Below are 20,457 nucleotides of genomic sequence, written 5' to 3' on the forward strand. Positions count from 1 at the left end.
TCTCCAAGATACACAAATGCTTTAGGGGATGCGTGTTTCCCAAAGGATAACTTGCCAAAGTTACTGGATGCCTTGGGTCTCCTCTCCAGAGAAGTATTTCGGGCTGAGACCTCCTGGGTGAGAGTGGTGGAGCAGGCACAGCAAGCACAAGTACGACTTGACAAACCTCAGCCTGCGCAGGTTTTTTTTATCAGGAAGGTTTTGGGGGCTCTGTAGCTTTATTTTTTTGGAGGCTTTTGAGTTGGCATCCAGCCACCGGGTCCTGGAACAGTTTCTGGCATCGCATTTCCTCTGACAGATTTTTCTCTCTGCCCTCTGTTTCTGTTCCCTTTTTTTTTTCCCTCCCCCTTCATCAGACCACTGTCATGTCAGGTTGGTGCAGGATCACGCCGAGTAAAACCTTTTCTTCTTCCATCTTATTTTTGTTACTGTTTTGTAAAAGCCTGCAAGCTGTTACCATTGTGCATCACCCTGTTGTGTTCCAGAGTGGCGGTCCCACGTTGTCATGGGCTGTGGGTGGCCATGGGTCCTGCGTTTCCCTGCCTGCCTCGGGCTGGCTGAGCATCCCGGCTGCAGCGGCAAGAACCGCACGGTGTCGTGGAAGCCTGTGAAAAGGTCCTTTTCCAAATGATTATTTTTTTTAAGCGAACAATTGTCATGTGTGTTGGCTCAGGAAGCATTTTGAGATTGAGTGCTGTGGATCCCGTTGCACCTGGTCTATCCCGTATCACTGCTGGATTATTAAAGGGGTTACCCATACTGAAACCATATGTGCCGTTTGACGTACCTGCCTGCCCTGCCGCTGGCGGCGAGCCGAGACACGGCACGGCGTGGGGGTTGGCACCTCTACCTGTCGGGCTCTGCCCTAGCACCCTAGACCTGCAGTGCAGACAAAATAGGGATGGGGAGGGGAAAACAGTTCTCTCCCGTTTGCCTTTGATGTCTCCGTGTCCGGCTGTGTGGTCTTTCGGCACCGTACCCAGTATGGATGCTGGAGGCATCATTGCAGATTGCCCGTTGCAGAGACGTGCGAGGCGTATGGCAGCCTGACTCTGCTCCGGCGTCCTCTCCCCGAGGCTGTCTGCATTGCCAATACTGGAAGTGAGTTACTAATGAACTCAGGTTTCCACTTACTGTTGGTCGTCTTAAATTGTTTCTGCACTTCAGAGTCCCTGACGTCCCTTCAAAATGTAATGAGGGAGGAGCGAGCCTGGTTTTGTGAAAGACAGAGATGCTGTAGCCTGTGTTGAGAAAACTCTTACCTATGGACTGTGCTCTTGGCTCTTCCTGGCCATTAATCTCAATGGAAATGTTACTTCTGACTTTTCCCGCTGTATAATGTGAACCCTTGTTATCTTTGCAGTATAAAAGCATACTCAGCGTGGGCTTTTCCTTTAGTCCTGAAGAGAGATGGCTGTTGAGATACATGTGCGCCAGGCTGTTTGTATTTCTAGCAAATTGGGACAAAAAAAATTGATTACTATTGGTAACTTAATTTTCTGCAAACTAGAGAGCCCCAGAGAGAAACCCACTTCAAAACCTCTTTGTTTCTTCCTTTTTTTTTTTAAACAAAGGATACGTTCTAGCTGTATTTCAGTGGTCTAGGGTTTCAGCCACTTTCTTTGATACCGATTTGTGTGAAAGCAGTTGTGTCAGACAGAAGGAAATGATAAAATCTATGAATTAAGGCAAAGGATAAGAAGGGTAGTGGGTAGCATGAAATGGAGGTGTGTTCAGATCTAACGAGTGTTCCTACGAGCGGACCCCGGTTCCTCTGGTCGTTACGGGCCAGGTCGGCGGTGTTTGGCAAGTTTAATGGATTGGAGTGGGTGGCTGATAAAAACAGAGAATAAGATTTTAGGGAAAAGCAGAATCTGGTGACTACAGTAGTGCAAGTTTATTTTTAGAACTCGATTGCATTTGAGTCGCTAGCATTAGAAAAACTTCTTAGCTCACATTATACTGCGAATTTCTTTAATTTATTTTTAAAGTGGAAATTTTGCAAGCTGACGTTTTGCAGCGTGCGTAGTACGATTTGGCTGACAGCATTGTCTGGCAAAAGAAATAACCAAATTATTATTCAGTCATGGGTTTTTAACAGCCGCAAAGCAAGTGGATGTTAACTAAATGATGCAATTTATTCCCTTCCTGCTTATTGCCAGCTTGCCTATTACAGAGAGACTGCCAGCTTTAAATAAGTGGTACCCAGATGGTAGTCGCATGACGCCCACTTGGTTACAGAGCCTAAGCAGGGAATAACTCGGCAGCCACTACAAGCTGTGGGTCAATTGAGGGGGAATGCCTGTTGCTTCACAGTTTTGCATATGTAAATCTGTTAATGTTATGTCAGTATTGTGCGGTCTAAACACAAGCATTGCCTTTCTCTGGGGCCCAGATGAACTTGGATCGCCGCCCAGTTAATGAGGAGCCGAGTGCGGAGCGGCAGTCGGAGGCTGACGCTGCCGTTCGCTTCCTCGGCGTGAACTCGCCGCATCCCGGATGCTCCGCTCCGGCAGCGCTGCCCGGGGCTGGCGAGGCCGGCCGGAGCGGCGGGGCGAACGCCCCCTCTATTTTTAGCTCTGGCACGGAAGAGGGTTGGCTTGGCCCGGCTGACGTTTTCTTTCTGTCTGCCACACTTCTGCGCTCGCCTTCATCGACTGCAGATGTGGCGCGCAGCCGCCTCCGAGAAGTCATGAACTGTGTCGTCTGCGCCCTTTAACAGCCAACATCTGCTGCGGCCGCCTGATGGAAGCGGCATGGAAACAATTTTGGGGAGAGCGCTGAAGTTTGGCCCTACAGACGATTACTTTATATTAATTGCATCGAGATAGTTACCGTACGAGTTGGGTTTGAAGCTGATCCCCCCCCCCCTTTTTTATTATTGTTTTAAAAGCGGTAGTTAAGATTGTTTGACATGGGAATGCTTTTTATTGTTGATCATTTCTGGTTCTGAAAAGTTTATTACAATGGGTGAAAACAACAACCAAAAAAACCCATAAAAAGCTGGGGCTGTAATATGCTTAAAGGCTAAAAAAGTACCAATAGTGTTGATTTAACCAAAGAAAATGTTCCTGGAGGTATTGTAAATTTTATGTGCCAGATGAAAAGCATTAAGTGTGTTATTTTTCACGAAGGAAAAACATTCTGATTTTTAACCATTTTGTAAATTATATTAATGCCGTAATACGGCTTTAAAAGTCTTGGGCCTGTTCCAGGAGCGCTCACCCCGTGAGCAGGTCCCGTGGGGCGTGGGTCGGGGGCCCTGCCTGGAGCAGGGCTGCGTGCGGCACTCGGTGGGCAGAAACCGGGCTTTTTGGGCAAAGTGCTGTTGCCGCTTTTTTTTTTTTCCCTCCCCTTTTCTTCTCTTTTGCAAGTTGCAAGTGAGCATTTTAAATGCAGCAAGAATAAAACTGAGGGAGAAAATAAGCCGCTTTGGAATGTAGCGGAAAGCTGAGATGCTTCAGTATTTTATCTTTATTTTGCTAATTATTTGTCATGGAGATCTGAGTTGATTCCCTGAGATTTCTTTTAAGCCTCTTAAGAGTAATTTTTTTGGCCAATGGTAATTTTCCTCTGCTTGCTGTTCCCCAGCTAGGGCTAGGGTGTTGCGGTGCTGCTTGCCAGCATGGCCGGGGAGGTAAGCTCGAGGTTCAGAATATGGGCCGGCAAGGGGAAAAGTGATGAGGAAAAACCAAAGTGTGTGCAAGCACTGCAGGGATTGCGTGGAGGGTTTATAACTTAGAGGCGAGTCTGTTGTCCCCATCACTTGGGCTGGGATGGGAATTTGTCCAGCAATTGTCCTTTTTGATGGAAAATTAGTTAGCAGTTGTTGAAGAGCCTGTAGCAAATTCTTATACAATAAAGGTAAATCAAGCTAGGCATTGGTTTATACGTGATTTTTCAGTTCCCCATATTAGCATGAGAACTATAGCTTATCCTACTGAAAACTTAATTAGGCAAACAGAATGCTATGTTAGCAGACACTTACAAACCCAATGTGCTCAGGACTAAATTCAAATAAGTTAATAAGAGTTATATTAGGTGTTTCTAATGGTACTTTCCATTTTCTTAAAATAAATGCTGTCTTTGGTAATAAGCCACCCACACCTTTTTGGGTAATAGTTTAATTGAAAGGCTTGATTGTGTCCATTTAGCCACAGAGGATCCCTTCTGCTGTTCAGTATGTTAATGCAAGTGTCTTCGTACCCCTTATATTTGGATGCCTGATGTAAAGCCCCTATAGGAGAAAACTGGGATGAGAGAAGGAGACAATCTGTTGTGGAGTACACTCAGAAGAGCCAGCAGACACAAGCAGAACAAATCTTCAGAGTTAGTGTGGGTGTAGGGGTGCGTGCATGTTTGTATGTAATGTATTTAAAATGCCAATAGCTTATGCCTTTTGAAGGCTCCAAATCATAGCTGTCATATTAGCTATACCATTTCCAAAAATAATGCCAGGAACAGACTGATACTGATTGTTCAAAAAAGCATCATTATTCTGTGATACTTTTTTGGGCTTCTAACATCCCCACTTGAAACAGGTGTTTCCATGCAGTGATCCTCAAAAACTGTTTCCTGAAAGGATTTTGATTCCAAATTAAAGGTATTTTCTCAGTTGTCAGTGGTTGCAGACTTTACAACATTTCTTGAACATCAGTAAAGCAGCATTTATTTGTTATGGCGTTGATACAGATCATGGCACGTATGCCTTCTTAAAATTTATTTTAGGCTAATGTTTGTGTGTGGTAGGCCAGTAGAAGCGTGTGTCTGTGTTGGATATGGCAACCTTTATTTGGCAAAGAGAGCAGAGCCTGGTTACTCGATAAGAATAGTCTTGCCAGAAAGTAAGTGGTACAGGAGTGTGCAAAAAAAACCCCAAACCAAACCAAACCAGAGGATAGTGCATAAAAACGGTGTTAGCCTGTCATCATTTTACGCCCATCCCTAAACAACGGAAACCTTCAGTGCTAAGAAGTGCTCAGAGTAGAGCTTGAGAAGTCCTTTCAAAGCAGAGATGTTCAGGGGATTCCCTGAAAGAAGATCAGATAAGATAGTAAGTGGAGGATTCAGGCGGAAAAGTGGTTTGGAATTGCAAATCAGTGGTTTGCCCATAAGTGCTTTGGGTTGGCTGTGGTGTTTTCTGATCGTATATATATATGTATATTCCACCATCCCCCCCCCCAAAGATCTTGAGTAATTTTTCACCCCTGTCTTTAAGCTCTCTCGAAAGAGTCCTGATTTTCAAAGGCTGAGGATGGTTGTTCACTCCAGAGCTCTGCAGGCTGATGCGAAATCACTGCTTGCTCTCTCCAAGCTCCTGATCTCTGTTTCTGATAGAGCTCCTCATTTTCAAATGCTTTAGCATAACTCGTTACTTTCTTGAACACTGTAGGAGGCTGAATAAATATGATTTCTGCAATATGTATGTATACATAGATATATGTATGTATATATAAAGCAATGAAACTTGGACATGCTGGGTGTTAAGCAACTCGCCAAAAGCAACAGGAGGAACCAATGTCAGAACAGGACTTAAATTTATCTGTTGCTCACTGGTGATCCCACAGCTGGGCAGGATCCAGCTGAGCAAACTGTGATGTGGTGACTGTTCTGTCTCTTCCCACGCAATGTACTTATATTGTAAAATATATATTAAAATATTTAGGGAGTTGGACATATTGCATGTAATGACTGGAGAATGGATGGTAGCTTTTAGTGCATAACTCGGATCAAGCCCTCTAGACCTTGCCCAGTTCTTTCCTGATGTGAAATGTAAAGTCTTCATCTAGGAAAAAAAATAAGATTTTCTAAGTTTAATGAATCTACCAACACCTCGCTGCAAGAGAGGTAAGTGGGTTTTTGGGGGTTTTGTTGTTCTTATCTATTTGTTTAGCTTGGAAGAAGCAGGAGCAGGATGGCTGGGTGGCACGGGGACGTGTCCATCACCACCACTGATGGCATGCGTGACGGCCCGTGCAGGCAGGTCTCAGCTGCCTGGCACCTGCATGGGCTCTGTGGGGCTGGCTGCCTCGGGGGACATGGCAGGTCACCACAGCAAAGGTGGTTGAAGCTACATAAAATGCCCTGTTGATGCCCAGGTCTATGGGAGCCTCATCTGACCGTTCTGGCATGTTGTCATCTTCAGCTTGTCTCTGAGTTATGGACCGTAGTCTGGTCCTCTGCATCCTTGCACCTTCACTGCTCTGCTTTCACAGGAGAAATCATCTGAGCAAAGTTTGGGCTATGCTTTCTGCCCCGGGAGCTGATCTGCCCGGGGTAGGACTAGAGTGGTTTTACAGACAGCATCAGTATCCAGCTGATGTGCTTGTCCTGCATCCCCAAATCACCTTCAACGCCTACTGTCCTCTTTCTAGTGGCCTAAAACCTACAGCTTCATTTCATCCATGAGGCAGTCAAGCTATCTCAAAGCATTGGCACTCTCAAGACTGAAGATACTGTTGGCATAACACAAGTATAATTACTGTCAGTATAATCAACAAGGATTACTGGATTGATTTATCTTTTTTTTTTTTTTTTCCTTCAGATGTTTAAGAAACCCCAAACTTGCATAAGAGTGCATAACTTGGTAGAGTTCCCCATGGCTGGAGGCATCCTTCTGAGCTGGAGCTCGGCTTCCCCTGGAAAATGTAGGATCTTGCACGCCGTCAGCCTAGATTATGGATACGGTGTTGCCAAACCATAGGTATAATTACAAGGAAAAGATGGCATTGATCACGCCGTCTTGTCCAGGAAGATGCTTCCGCAATTGAGCGTGGCGTGTCGGCTGGGGAGCAGGCGGAGAGCTGCCGGCAGCGGTGCATGGGAGCAGGGGAAGGGAGCATCAGCAGCAAGGAGGATGCTATGAAACAGTGATAGTGATCTGGAGCTTGGGAGGTGGTTCTCTTGAATCCTCCCTCGATGCTAACTTCACTGCAGTTAAAAGCTAAGAAGGTTTAGTCTCCTTGGTGATTTGGGTGAGGGTGAAAATGGCTTTAATCTTTTTGGCTAGAGTGTGAAATGAAGGTATAACCTTCTTAATGCACCTGGCAAAGAAACATGTTTCTTACAGGTGTAGTTTTGTTTTTTGTCCTGTGTTCTCTTGCAAATGAGCATCCCTTTCTTTTCTCTTTTTTTTTTTTTTTCTTTTTTTAACATGCATATGCCTCCTTTTGGAAATTCTCTTTTCCACCCAGGCACCTGCATTTCAAGTCTCTATCATGCAGATTCCTTTTTCTCTTTAGACATGTGCCATGCTGACAGGCCCAAGGCTAGAACATGCTTTTTATCTGTGAAGGCTTTCTCTTGCACTTTCACTTTGAGTAGGTGATACTTTGAGGTGAAGGCAAGGGGCTGTGCTGTGCTGTTGAGAGCCAAGATCTGGGCTGCTGCTCCGGGTTGATAATCAGATTGTTCCAGATTCGGGAGTACTAAAAGGTTTGCATGCCTTAATGAAAGGAAGAGAGGTGTGGATTTGGAAAAGGCCTGCTTGAAGAGAGACTTTTGAGCTTAATTTCTGCCTTTACTTTCATTTATCGAAATGCACAAAATCTCAAGAGAAGGGTTGAATTTTGGGGGTTGTGCCCTCATAGTCTGTGTTCTGGCTTTTTTTTTTTATGCTGGGCTAATACACAAACAGTGGTCCTGAACATCACAGGAGTCCACATGAGAAGAGCAGCCTAAAAATCATTGGTTATGCATGCACTGAAGTTGCATCAAAAGTTCTTTTTGAGAAATACGGCCTTTTTATTGAATTCTTATGGTGCAGGCACTATGCCTTGCCATCTTCTGGACTGCCCCAGGAGCACGTTCATTAACTCCCACTGTCTTCTGTATTAGCATTGGCTTCTGTGCTCCATTTAGATTTTCTTTAAAGCATTACATAAACAACTGTCGTGTAAATACAAGCATTTGTAATGGTGCTTTTAAATTAAAAAGACTCTTGGATTCCTGCAAGTAGGCACATGCTTGCACAAAATAACTTTTGGCTTCCCCCTAACACTTTTCAGAATAATTTAAAGGAAGAAAAGATTTGCAAACAGTTGTAAAAGAGCCATAAAAAACTGTCAAATACCAGACCTTCAGCTAATTGTAAACTGTTTTGCTCTTGGAAGTCATACAACATTGATCTCATAGCTGCTTCATTAAGAAGGTGCTTCTCTGTAGCACAGGAGCTGCTTGCTCAGGTAGCCATGAGCAAAAATAGCAAGAGATGTTGGGCTTCTGCTATGAATGCCCAGTATAAACTAGAATAGCTCCAGGCAACTTAAGTATTCTGTACCAAAAAGGAAGGTGAGCATTGCAGGGAGCTGAACAGGAAAAAGCTGCAGAGCTGAAAACTTCTTTTTCTCTCCTCCCAACTGCTTCGCCCTAGAAAAGGCACAACATCTCCAGCCCTTTGCGGGCGGGCATGGCAGAGGTGGGGTGTGTTTCGGGAGGACCCACTGGCACAAGAGGATGCAGGTATGGGTGATGAGTGCGGTAGCACCTGTAGGCTTGCTCTCTGACTGACTGTCCTTACAGAATGTGTTCTAATCTTCAGTTTTCAAAGGGAGACGTGAAAAAAATCTTTCCTGGGCAGAGAATTGGCTGACGTTCCGGCCAGCTGGTTAGTTGCATCTTTTTTTTTTCAGTGTACCAAGGAAGACAAGCACTCATGGGTCGGCTTTTTCTGATTGGGATGTAAAAAAAAAAAAAAAAAAAAAAAGTCGATAGTCTATTAGACTAGATCAGTGGAAAAACTTTTCTCTGAACTCAGCTCTAATTCTGCAGTTGGCGATGTTTTGCTTGAAGAACGTGCCTAGCTCTTTGAATTGTGTCCTTCCAATGCTGCAAATTGGGGTGTCTGCTTCAGGGAAATATTAATAGCGTGTTCACTCTCAGTCTCTCTCCTTCAACCAGTTTCTAAAGCTCTATCATTAAATCTCTTTAAGAAGGGAAATTCTTGCCTTTGTGTATTGGTTGAGCTGATGAATGGTCTCCTGTTATCTGCTCGGTCCATGACTGAGTCGAGCTGTCAGAGGGAGAGAGCTGAAGTCAAAGGGACTTTATTTCAGGCTTCTCTACCTCCTCTGGGTTAGCCATGGAGTAGATTCTCTTCCCATCTGTTCCTGAACCAGAAACGTCCTGTTTAACAAGAGGGAGGACTGGGGATTTTATCTGGCCCAGCCGTTTCCTTCTTGATTTCCCAATTTCCTTCCCCTGCAGCAATCCCATGCTGATCCCTCACCTCCAGCCATGGGTACAGGACAGGGCCCCCCTTTGCAATGATTCTTCCAGCTGCTAAACAAGGGGAGGGAAACCAAAGTGTCATTGCTCACCCCTGGTGAATTTGGACATCACCCATACACGCCCAGTTGCTGGAAGTCCAAGTCCATACTGGCAGTTGAATGTCTTGGTTTGCAAGTGTTGATGTGCTACTTGGGAGCTGCGGGGATGGTTAATATCCTGTGTGTGCTTCTAAAAAAGTGTCAGCTTTTCTCTGAAAAACTCATATGTGAGTTACCTGACAGCAGGTCTGTGTGCTTACAGAGTCTGACTGGGGTGCACTCGTTAGCACAAGGTGCGTGTAACATGACTGTTCAGACCAGTTTCAGTAAATTATATATATTGGGTAATGCAGCTTAAGCAGACAGGCAGTATGGTGTTTTCCCCCACCCCAGAAGTAACTGCAAGTAGGGAGTGAGTTGCCAAACCTTAATTGGGGTTGTTTTGCTGATTATTTAATATCTACTAGGTGCTGAATTCCTGGCTGGGAGACATTATAGGGTGGCAGAGCCTTCCTGAGAGTCGATTGCTTTGGCTGGTCAGAACTGGATGTAAGGACAGCTTTCAGGAAAACCAGTTAACCTCAGTTTTGTGGCTGAGTAGGCACGAGCCAGGCTGCAGGCTTCTGGATTTTGGAGCGTGCCGGCACCCTGGTGGCCTGTTTAGCGGGGAAGGATAAGCACAGAGAGAGGGACCCGGGAGAGGGTGGGGTGGACAGGAGGTGGCCTACAGCACTACCATTGCAGTGTACAGCAAATGGTCAGGGAATAGGGCAGCACTTAATAATTCAAGAAGAAATTCCTGGACACACAAATGAAACAATACCAAATGAAAACAAAACAAAACAGCCCTGAAAATCATCTGTGTGCCCAGATTCATACCACGTACCGTTGCCCATGCGATGGTTTGGTGGTCTGATGCACCACTGTCCTTGCTAGCCTAGGTGTGAGTTACTTTTCTGATCTCATTCACGTTCCTCATGAGAAGCATGTTGGAGAGTCATTGAACCATCCAGTAGATTTTGGCCTGGCTGACTGTAATAACTCTCAACTTTGTATTTTATGTATGGTATGCTTAAATGCTTTTGAAAGGTTTTGAAGCCCTGGTGAGTGATTCCCCCGTGACTCTGCAGGTGGTAAGACCAGTTGCTGGCTCCTGCTTGATGTCTGACAGTCCTGCCCTTCCCTGACTCAACTGGTGCTAAAAGTGAGTTTTCTTGCATCTTCTTGCCTTCTTCATCTTTTTTTTTGTGTCTTTACTTCCAGTGCTTTCCCAATCGCGAGGACCATTGGATGTGCGGCTGCTAAGCACCACTCTGACTTGGGACTGCTTTTGCATCCCTTCGTGGCTTTGTTCTGCCTTGCAGAGACAAACATAAAGTTTATCTCTGCTTTCCCAGCCCTCCTCAGTTTTGCCCCATTTTAACCACCTTCCCATACCCCAGAGTCATCAGTACCTCTTCACAAAGCTCAAATAGTCCCTGTCTCCCAGCAGCACTTTGCTACTTGTTTCCTGATTACTGCCCTCTCAGGTATGATGAGGACTGTCTCAGTGAGAGAGTGCATCTTATTTTTGTATGTGAGCTCCCTGGCATGGGCTCTCATCTGCTTTTATTGCACCTGGCAGTCTCCCGGGCACCGGCTGCCATTGTGACGGGACACTGGGGTCTATAATGCGTTGTCCCCCGCGGGGTAGTAGGAGAATACGAGATCTTCATCCCAGACCTGAGCGGGCAGAGGTACAGGGAGATGCGCAACTTGGCAGAAAGTCCATGAAGAAGTGGAAAACTGAGCGTGGACCTCTCGATGAAATCTCCAGCTGGTGGCTGAACTCCAGGACTGTTTTTTCCCCACAGCGGCAGCCTTAGTTGGTTGGTCTCCAGATGCTGCCACAATATGAATATTCAGTGCCAATAAAATATGCACAATACCGTAAGCCTTGCCAGGGTGAGGATCTTGAGGGCTCGATGAACTTTGTAACAGCATTACTCAGTTGTAGGGGCACGACTGATGCAGCAATTGATTTCTCAGTTCAGGCTTCACCTTCTTTTGAGCAGAGTTCATCCCTGTTTGCTTTTCATAATAGCGTTATTACACCTCGCTGGCAGCAGGACAAGGGAGAAGCGACCGTGCAGCTTTTCATTCCTCGTGTACTCCTGTGCAATAATCAACGGTGGTGAACACCAGTCTGTCAGGCTTGAATTTTGCATATCTGATATATCAGCTGACTATAATGGTATTAACGCTAATGTAAAAGACTCCTGTTTTAACTCAGATTTTTCCAACAGCTACAGAACAAAGGCCCAAACAGTTTCAATATTAAAGAAAAAAGCAAAGCTATGCTGCAGTAGCAAGAATACAAAAAAATGCATCTTTAAACTTTTTTTTTATTCCTGATCTACTTTCTGTATGACTCACAAGCCAGGCTCTAAAATGGCCTCCAAACATGCATGCATAATTTTGCACATCCAAGTGTCTGCGTATGCAGTGCTCTTAAATATCCCCGAGGCATTGGCTTTGCTGCCGGGGCCGAGTGGGGAAGGGGCGAAGGAGTTCATCACCAGAAGGGCCCTAACGTGCGTTAGCATCGCTTCCCTGATGGCCTTACCCCAGCCTTCGGTGTGCGCTGGTCAGCCACCAGCGTCCGTGCAATCTGCTCTTCTCCACAGGTTTATGCCGGGCTGGTTAGCTTGGAGAACGTCTGTCTTTTTTTGGGGTGGTTTTTGGGTTTTTTTTGTTCCTCTCCTCCTATGAAAGGCATAGCCCGTGAAAGAAGACGTGGGCTTTCTGAGTACCAGCTATATTCTAGGAACTAGCTGGACAAGGGAGGCTGAGGGAGAGCCAGACTTTGGAAAAAGTTACATGTGAGGCTATAGAAATGAGGCTGAGACCACCTTTGGGCCGATGGCGTTGCTCTTCAGTCATAGGACAGTGGGACCCGCCACCCCTGCTCACAGAATCAGCAAATAAATATGCTAAAAATTAAATCCACGTACCTGTTTTTTTTCTTTCAGTGGTTCCTGACAGGACCCCTTTTAAAGCAGGCATCTCGTCTGTGCTTCTCATAGCTTTTGTAAAATAATTAAGAGCTCTTAAATGCAAAGCCAGCACATAGACACGCTCGCGGGTGTCGGGCAGGGTTTTCACCCCTCAGGAGGGGATGTACAAGGTGTTTTCAGCTGAAGCAGCAGAGGCCAGTTAACAGCCAGAGTCATGGGTGGCTTTTTCAATGGCTTATGCTAATAAACCCCAGTTTTAGGGGTTTGGTGTGCAGATGACATCCCCTTTTCTGAAAGTGGCCTGGGTGTGCAGTGATACTCGGCACGTGTTTCGGGTGCTTTCTGTCGGTCAGGGCAGGGTGAGCGTACCTGACATAGCAGAAACGTGTTGATTTGATTAAAATCTGGCTCTATTGTCTGGCAGAAGCCCTGATTCCCCCTTTTACCCTTTCTGCAAGCAGAAAGAAGTGCTATTTTCATTCAGCATAGATGTTTCCCTTTCATCCCTGAAGCTAATTTTTTTTTTTCCTGCAGCAGTTTTGGTGAAATTATGTATCGCTTGTGATAATTCATTTTAAAAATTCCTGAGCTGTGTGGCGTACTTTCATGAAAATTCATTTAGATAAAATTAGATATTATTGTTTAATGAGGTGGCATTTCAATTTAGACCTTGCATCATGCATATACCAAGAGTTTTTTATGGAATAGTTAGGTTCATTTGAGTAATAAAGGCTGAATCATGGGGGCTTTAATTCTTAATCGCTGTGAGGATTGTTATCTGTGGGATGTGAGCTGTCTTAGTGGTATTCAATCAAGTGTCCACTTAGCCGTGACCAGAAGTAATTGCTCCCAAGCGGGTTGCACAATGACCTGTTAATACTTGCTTTGACCCTCTGACCTTGTCTGCCCCATTGTTTAGGATTTTATAGCGAGCGAGTCTGCATTTCTGTAGGGTCAAGTAGATATCTGAGGTCAAACATTTTCTGATTACTCCATAGTGTACACTGTAAGTCTGCGGAGTTGTTGCATAGCAATAGTCGCCGCTTCAGAGCAGGACGCGAAGGGTTGGGAAATTGTCTTCCTGAATGCATGTAAACAGTTTAATATTTTACTGAAAGAAGTTCATCTTGTAAATTAGGTATGAATAATACATTTGTAATTACTACTCATGTCTTTAAACACTTGTGTCTTAATTGGCTTGGGTATTTTTTTAATGTATTTGCATTTTGTCAGGGAAATTAATTTTAACTTGCAGAGATGGAAGGCGAGTTGCGTGGACTGGGGATGGCTTCGTCCTGCATCCCTTTAGCGCCTGGGCTTGTGTCAGTGCTTCTGGATGAGTTCAAGTGGGGATTGCTTCATCTCTGCCTCGGACTGCTGCCGTAGACTATTTTATGTGCCTCTCGCAGCCTTACAGAATTAATTTGACCTACTTGTTGACAACTGCGACCCGCAGATGGTTGGGATGTCCTGTACTAATTTATTGGCCGCGTTAAAACGTTGCTGAAAGCACGGTCATATTGTGCAGTAAAATTTGCAGGAGGACTTGCCGCGTTGTGTAGCTGAAATGCGGTATTTTCTTAGCAACGTATCTGGCAAAATAGCACCGTTGTACAAACAAAGCCTTGGTATTGTTTGTAGCACTACTCCCTCTTTTCATGTCGTGTTTACTGAGTTCACTAGCCAAAACACTTCTGTGCACTCTTCAGCCTTGTAGGTCAGCTTTGCTCTGAAATAACATATATGCCCATCTCTCGGCATTGCATCCTACGGAAAATATTTTGATCGTCGTTCCCTGAGCGGGGCTGGTGGGATGACACAAAGCAGTTGGATCACAATACAGTTTGGGGACAAACACAGCTAGCGTTCCTGTGAGAGAAGCAGACTATAGTCAACTGAGTAAGCAAGAAACAAGTGCTAGATGGAAAACTGTATAGCATATGTGGGGGAGAAAAACAAAACAGTGACTCTCTTTCCACTGCCAGAATATTTAAAAACAAACAAACAAGAAAGCAAAGCAAAGCACGCCTTGCAATGAAGGGAACCTGTGGATTTTTCTTACTGTGCGTGAGGCCATATGTGGATCTCCTCTTGCCAGGCTGTCCTTGGGAAGGTTGAACTGTCCGTTCTCTGAGACCACGTCGTGGTCGGTGCAGGACCTCATAAGGCCACACGTGGGTTGGCCACAGAGGCCCTTGAGAGCTCCTTATTGATTTGCATCTTCATCCTTTAAAACCGCACGAAAACTGTGGCCTCTTATGCCAAACAATCTCTGATTCTCCGTTGTAAGGGTTCGGGCACGGCTGGATTTATGGAGATGCCTTCTTGTGCAGATGTTGGTATCTCATCACCCAGCGCAGTCCCGTTGTCTTCCATGGGCTGATGACATGTTGTCAGTGTAGGCCCCGGTGTAGGCGTGTGGTCTCATTTCCCCTCTCAAACTACGATCTGGAGGCATTCCTGACCTAAACCAGCCCCGGACATTATGGCTATCTTTCTCTGGGCCATCCACCTCTGCCTCCACACCGCAGCTTGGCTTAGGAGGGAGCGTCTCCTCGGATCTCCTCCTCTCTGGAAAATGTAAGTTTGGGAGACGGTGGGGGATATGAAGGGATTTTCACCTCACGTTGCTCAAGGTCTGGTTGCTTTGTTGGGGGGAGCGATCCCTTCTTCTGGGGGCCTGCCGAGACCCCGGGTAAGTTGGACCAGGAATCAGGAGCTTGAGCCTCCTCGCGCCGCAGAGCGAGAGGGTGGGGAGACTGGGGGGAAGGCGCCAGAAATGGGGAAGTTCTTACCAGGTGCATATTTTAGGTTGATGGTAATGAAACAAGTGTACCGTCGTTCTCATTTAACAATTAGTCAGGACTGGGGCATTTCTCATAAAGACCCCATGACTAACAATACCATGGGGAATCCAGAGGGCTTCGTGAACTTGATTTTGAGGTTTTCACTGTGCTTGTTGAGATAGATGCAGTTTTCACAAGAAAATGGTGTGTTCTCTACTCCCCTTTCTAAAAAAAATGTGCAGCGTGAAAAACTGAGTACACAGCATCTCTAACGTGATACTCATTGCTTCTTACCAAGCCTGGGCGCTCTGGGTGCCTTTTCTACTGGCGATGTCTGCAGCAGAGCACTAGGAGGAACTTGCTTTTGGTGGAAAGATCTTGTGCCGAGTCCAGAATAAACAGAATCTTTCTTAACTTCTGAAAGGAATGCGAGTGGATGCCACGGAAATGAAAGATCCCATTTAACACTGATACTGCAACCTTGATCTATTTTTTTAAATTTTTTTTAAATTGAAATGTGGGAAAGCATCTAAGATGTTGCAGAGGGTTTTTGGAAAGCCTGCGTTTCCCACACGCTCGGGTCTGTGCAATGCCTTTGTAGGTGGTGTGTGGTTTGTGTCAATCATCAGTCAGGTGCTAATGGTGATAGAGCCGTGTTCAGCCTCTGAACCCGACGCTGAGCGCATTGATCTTTGCAAACACGTTTATACAAGCTGGGGGAACTGCAGGCTTGTCGCCAGTTTTCAGCCATCTCCAAAGTTTCCTTTTGTAGCTCAGAAGGCAGAATACCACTTCTGCAGCAGCCTCAGACGTTGCTGCGATGAGCCCTTCCTTTGCCTTGATATCAATTTAGCCATTTCATCTTTTCCGCAGCAGACTAAGCAGCAGCACAGATTGGCCGTTACAATTAATTTGTGCAGGAAGCAAGAGCTGAACGTTCCAGCATCTCCTGGTTTTCACTCTGATTGAAGGGGGCACTCCTCATACCTGCTACTCTTCCGTTTACAATCCTTTCAAGGAAAATATGACACTTTTCATGGGACTGGGTATGGGTTTGGTGATGAAGTTTTAGGGGATCAGTGTAGCATCCTCGTTGGATGCAGATTGGGGCAGCTGTTGATCAAGTGAACGAAAGGATTAAAAAAAAATACAACCGTTGTTGGGGCAATTTGTGCCGGTGGCCTTTTGAGCTCTTCCTGTTATGACTGGTTGCATCTTGCTGCTTTTCTGAATCCACCACCAAGAGCGCATCATAAGAAAGTGAAACTCCCATGTCAGCCCAGTCACGTCAGCGTGTGATAATGGTGCTGTGCACTCTCAGGGCTGTATGCCTTCTCTCATTAGTTTGTCTTTTGAAAAGGTTTTTTTTTCCAGAAATGCTGCGTACCTATTAGCATGGTCCTAGGATGCCTTGCAGAGCTGCTCCTGCCAAGCACTGAACAGCCCTAAGAGTTGTTAAAACTTTAAACGAGAAGCAGAGGCACTCAGCAATTCTCAGAAGCGCTCGGCACCTTCCAGGATAGAGCAATTTAAAAAAGAAAAAAAAAGAAAAAAACACACAACAAAAAACATGAGATGTAGTTATGCAAATTATGACCTTTAAATGCATTTTATATTTGGATTGAAGTTGCTAACGCATTCTTTCCAAGTTCTGTTTTTCCAGTGCGATTCTGCTTTGGGTGCTCCTCTTTGTATTGATGGAGGGAGCGGTGCTGGCCCCGCGGAGGGAGCGCGGGACACGATGACTTGGAAAAGCAGCCACCGCACTCCGGGATGGGCAGCGCATTGGTTAGTGAGGAGCCTAAATAGGTGGATTTTAATTTCTCTGGAGGGTCTGAGCACGTTAACTAGATGGCAGATTCCTCATTAGCTAGATGGATTAGAATTTGTATCGTGGCTGATGCCTATCCTGACTAATACGTGTAAGTAACAGCTCGTTCTACTAGAGCTATTGGACGTGGCTTGGGTGGAGGAGAGGAATTGGCTTCTGCAGAGGATATTTGCAGAAAGTCACATTTCCACCATATGTTAGCAGGAGTCTCTTTGGATGCAGGTTTTGGATGGAGTCCTCTGTGTTGCTGTAATCTGGTTTGTCCTTTTTCTACCACTAGTTCTGAGTCATACCAACTACTTGGACTCTTCTGCGTGTTTCCTGAAGGACAGTGGGAACATTTCTGCTGGCTCAGCTGCCTTTCACCTCTTACTTCATCTTGATGAAAAAGTAAGGTCTGGAGGGTGGAAGGAGAAATTTCGTATCAGTCAGGAGTGAGAAGGGCTGCAAAAAAATTTGAAAATTCTGCCAAATTTAAAAAAAAAAAAAAAAAGAAAAAGAAAGGTACCACGAAGCTCATCAATCCTGATTTAGGTCTGGCTTGCGACAAATCATTATGTAGGAAGGGAAATATCCCTTTAATTTTTAATAGCTTTGCAGTGAAGTTTTATTAGGCAATAATCTGGTTCCTGAGTGGATAAAAGATAAGGGTGAGGGCCAAGTAATTTTTTCCCCTCCCGTGCAGTTGGGAAAGGGAGAGAGGGGTCATGGCGAGACAGCTGCCTTCTGAAGCTCAAAGCAGCATCCTTCTCTGTGCCACAAGCATACCGAATGCTTCCAAATGGATATTTACAACATAAATATGTTCAGGATGTGGGTAGCGAGAGAAGTGTGGGAATAGACGCGAAGGTGCATGGGAGTGGGGATGCGAAGGGGGAGGTGTGAAGAGAGCCAGGAGAGTGTGATGCACATTTTGCAGATAACTTCTCTTCGGGTACCTCCTTCCAAAGCCTGGGAGCAGACTTTCCTGCTCCTACCAGTGTGTCCTGGGTCTTTATGTTCACTGCAAAGAGGTTCTCCTACCCGTCTCTGCTAACGTAACCAGTTTCTTATTTCCAAAACAGTTTATTTTCAGGGAACAGCAGCTGATCATAAGCCTGGATTGGTCAAGTAGCTTCATTTGTAGTTTGGTTGTTGGTGGTTGGCATTTCTTACAGTATTTCCCAGGCACCAAGTGCAATAGACATTTCACTTGCACTTAATAAAGCAATGTAGGGCACTCCTCGATAATATAATCCTTATGCCAGCCCGGTTGCTAAACCCACGAGTCCCTCAGGCAGTAGTAGACAACTACACTTGGCGTTGCTGCTTGTTTTACTGTTGTCTCAGATGACTAGGCAGCATTTCTGCGATTTTTAAGGCAGCGTGTTATTGCAGTATCTGGGATGAAATTACCACTTACAGATGTATAGGTGACAATCTGACTCCCTTCGGCTGTTGAGCATCGGTGACTTGGGGAGGCTTGTGGTTCGGGACACCTTTGGCGCACCGTGCCGAGTACCAGAAATGAGCATCTGGCCCTCTCTTGTCATTTTTTTTTCCTTCTTTTTTTGAACATCTGCTCGCCTGATTGTTTTCTGGGTTTTTTTTTTTTTTTTTTTTTTTTCCTGTGGCTCTTTTAATTTGTGGTGAATGTGTATTTAATGTAAGTAAGATGTTAGCTTCTGTCTAGTTTTTCAGCAAGCATTCCAGTAATTACTGGAGTACCTTTGAATGCTACAGCTGCTATTTCTAAGTTAAGGAATCACATTTTCCAAGCATTTATAACTGAATTCACATGGGTAAAACTTGGCATTCAGATTGCGGCCCACATATCTTATTTTGTCTTGATCCTTTAAGTTGGCATATCAGCTTTGTGTTTGATTAAAATGGTAAAAATGGCTTCTCACTGCTTTGGGTGGGCTTGTAGTAGTGTTGTTTTATGAAGTTGTTTGTTTTAATTTTTTTAAAAATTGTATTGGTTTGGGCCCTGAAATTATTTGTTTGTAGTTACTACTGTGGGCCGGTGTCTTTTTTTTTTTATTCCTCGCCCCGTCCTCCTTACCCCTTATTACTGTGAATCAGTCACTATTATTTTAACATTACTTGTTGGTACATCTCTGAGGAGCCTCTCAGAATGTGGTTTGGTCCTTTCTCTGCTGATGTCAGGCAATCCCTTTGTGCCAAAGGGTGCTGGCTAAGGCCAGGCTTCCCCCCATGCCCTCGGCGATGTTAACTTGGCTTTTCCAAATGCTCCTGGGAGAGCGATGCACCCAGTTCCTGTTGATTTTAGAAAATTAAAAAACAACCACCTTGATTTTAAATTCACCTTATCTTTTAATCGCAAATAGTAGCGTTACGTCCGCAGGGTTGCGATGACCTGTGGATGGGCTGCCCTGGTGGCAGTGCTTTGCTGTGCATTGTTTGAATGCAGGGTGGTTTTGAGGATGTCCCAGCGCTGCCATCACAGCTCCAGCCCCGTGGCTGCTCTGCAGCATTAAGTGACTCTCTCTCTCTGTCCCCCCCCCCGCGACCCCATTTTTCTTTTCAAGCTGTGAAGTCTGGTCCAGAGAAAATGCGATTTTTGCATTTCCCTGTCTAGAGAGTTTTTTTTAAATTTTTGAAACTGTTTTCTGGCACTTACAAGTTGAAAGGTAATGGGGAGGTGGAGAAAAAAAAGAAAAAAAAAAGAAAAAAAAGGAAGAGATCTGAAATTTGACCTCCAAATATACTTAGTAGATGTGGTGATAATTACAGACCTTTTCTTCAGAGGAAGTAAGGTACAATGTGTGGTTTGTTTCTGTGGGCAGGTATGCTAAATGTAGGACAGATGAGTTGAAGAATAACAAGTAAATTGATGGATCTGGTAGAGCTAAGTACTTAAATAAATGATACTATTTCGTAACACAAATTTTGTGAAAAAGCCTCAGTCTTCCAATAAAAGTCTGAGAATACCACTGGACTTAATTAACTACCAATATTAATTTATGTCATTGTTATCAGCAAGAGTTTTACTCACATTTTGATAGTTGAGCTGCTTAACTCTTCTTTGTCGTAAATGTCCCTTTAACAGGACATGTAAAATGATGTTTCACATGTAATTATGCTTTAATTACATATATTCAGGAGAGAAACATATCCAGACTTTGAGGACAGACGCTGGATTTTGTCTTGAACTCAGGTTTTGTTTGCACATTACAGGAAGCTGATACTTCTGGGCTCTGCAATGCTTGGTGCTCCATACCTCTCGCTTGCACTCTGCACAGCACTAGCCTTGGGATGCAGATATGGGCGCATGAGCATGGAGGAGCACCCGTTTCTTGCCCAGGGTCATGTGCGGTCGATGCAGGGAATGACTGTCCCATGGGCCATCCGCAGGGCTGCCCGGGGCGAGCACGGGCAGAAAATGACCCAAAACGCTGTTCCTGCTCCTCCATACAGCACCTATGGGTGCGCACCGGGACGGGCTCCCCCACACTGCGCCATCCTCTCGCCCCAGCGCCAGGACCCGCGGGGAGAGCGTCCAGACAGGACTGTGGATTTTGGCTCAGTGGCGTTTCAAGAATCGCTTAAACTCGAGGAATTCATAACTTTGGAAT

The 20,457-nt window shown here is 45.2% G+C and overlaps 1 protein-coding gene across 4 annotated transcripts in view; it reads left to right on the plus strand.

Moving 5' to 3' along the window:
- FOXP1 (forkhead box P1) overlaps nt 1–20,457 on the plus strand; it is a 392,035-nt gene that overhangs the window by 16,865 nt on the left and 354,713 nt on the right. The gene's annotated exons all lie outside the window — the stretch shown is intronic.

The sequence above is a fragment of the Mycteria americana genome, chromosome 11 (genome assembly GCF_035582795.1).
Source record: "Mycteria americana isolate JAX WOST 10 ecotype Jacksonville Zoo and Gardens chromosome 11, USCA_MyAme_1.0, whole genome shotgun sequence".
Taxonomy (NCBI): domain Eukaryota; kingdom Metazoa; phylum Chordata; class Aves; order Ciconiiformes; family Ciconiidae; genus Mycteria; species Mycteria americana.